Source organism: Rattus norvegicus, chromosome 1 (genome assembly GCF_021556685.1).
Source record: "Rattus norvegicus strain SHRSP/BbbUtx chromosome 1, alternate assembly SHRSP_T2T, whole genome shotgun sequence".
Lineage (NCBI taxonomy): Eukaryota > Metazoa > Chordata > Mammalia > Rodentia > Muridae > Rattus > Rattus norvegicus.
In genome coordinates, this window is record NC_141534.1 from 28880760 (window position 1) to 28882320 (window position 1561).

At 41.4% G+C, this 1561-nt stretch overlaps 1 pseudogene; it reads right to left on the reverse strand.

Moving 5' to 3' along the window:
• Positions 1-487: 487 nt before the first annotated feature.
• Positions 488-1312, reverse strand: LOC147996671 (large ribosomal subunit protein eL8 pseudogene; annotated as a pseudogene).
• Between the last annotated feature and the right edge of the window lie 249 nt (positions 1313-1561).

Below are 1561 nucleotides of genomic sequence, written 5' to 3' on the forward strand. Positions count from 1 at the left end.
TGAGACTTTTGATTCATTTAGAGTTGAGTTTTATACAAAGTGGGAGATAAGGATCTAGTTTTTTCTGCTGTTGAAATCCAGGCTTCTAAGCATCAGTTATCAAAGATGTAATTCTTTCTTCAGTGTATGAATTTTAGCATCTTTGTCAAATTTCGGGGTTGTAGACTTGTGCTAGGGACTTATATTCTCTTGACATATTGTTATGTTCTATGTAGTTTTATGCTATGTTAATACTATGATTCTGCACTATAACTTGGAATTAGACAATGATAACTCTGACAGTCATTGTTTTATTTACAATTGCTTTTTATACCTTTGTTCTTAAGTTTTCATGTAAATTTTAAATTTCTATTCTATTCCTATAAAGACTAACCTTGGAATTTTGATTGATTTTATGTTGAATCCAAATAGTGTTTTTGTATCATGACCATTTTCTTTTTTTTTAATTTTGTAATTATATTTATGTACAGAAAACTTAAGTGTACATTTAACCCAGTTTAGTGGCGAATTCTTTAGCCTTTGCCTTTTCCAGTTGGCAATGCAAGCCATAGACTTAGGACCCAGGACGTTGCCTCCTCAGTGGCGGCGGATCTTGTCGTATGTGTCATTATAATTGGTCCTAATAGCTTCCACCAGCTTAGTCAGAGCTCTCTTGTCTTCCAAGTTAACCTGTGTGAAGGCAACAGTGGTACATGTCTTCCTATGGACCACGTGCCCCAGCCTGACCTTTCCCTTGATGATGCAGTAGGGCACCCCCATCTTTCAACAAAGGGCAGGCAGGAAAACCACCAGCTCAATGGTGTCTACATCATGGGCAATCACTACTAGCTGAGCCTTCTTATTCTCCACCAAGGTGGTGACTGTATTGACCCCTGCTCGGAGGACAGGTGGTCTCTGAGTTGGGACTTCCCCTTTGCCAGCAGCTTTCTTCTCAGCACAGGCCAGCAGCCTTTGCTTCTTCTCCTGCTTTGTCTCTGGCCTGTACTTGTGGGCAAGCTTAAGCAGCTGAGTAGCTGTTTGCCTGTCCAGAGCCTGGGTGAACTGGTTGATGGCAGGAGGTACTTTGAGCTGCTTATAGAGGATGGCTCTTTGCCGCTGCAGTCTGATGTAGCGGGGCCATTTGGCAAAGTGTGTGCGATCTCTTTTGGGCTGGATGTCCTGCCCAGTGCCGAAGTTCTTAGGCCTCTTCTCAAACAAAGGATTGACCACCTTTTTGGCCTCCTGTTTCTTGACCACGGTGGGGGACCAGGGCCACCTTCTTCCCCTTGGCCTTCTTTCCTTTGGGCATCTTGCTCGGCTGGAGGAGAGAGCATGACTATTTTCATAACATTAATTCTTCTGATTCATGAGCATGGGAGGTCTTTGTTTTCTATTGATTTCTCAATTTCTTTCTTCCATGTCTTAAGGTTTTCAATGGAAAGGTCTTTAATTTTCTTGGTTAGGTTTATATGCAAGCATTTTATCAAATTTTTTTGTTCCCTTATTGTGTGGTTCCCATTCTTAGTTTCTCGGTGACTTTTACCACGAAATTATTGGATTTTGCCACATTTTTCTGCATATA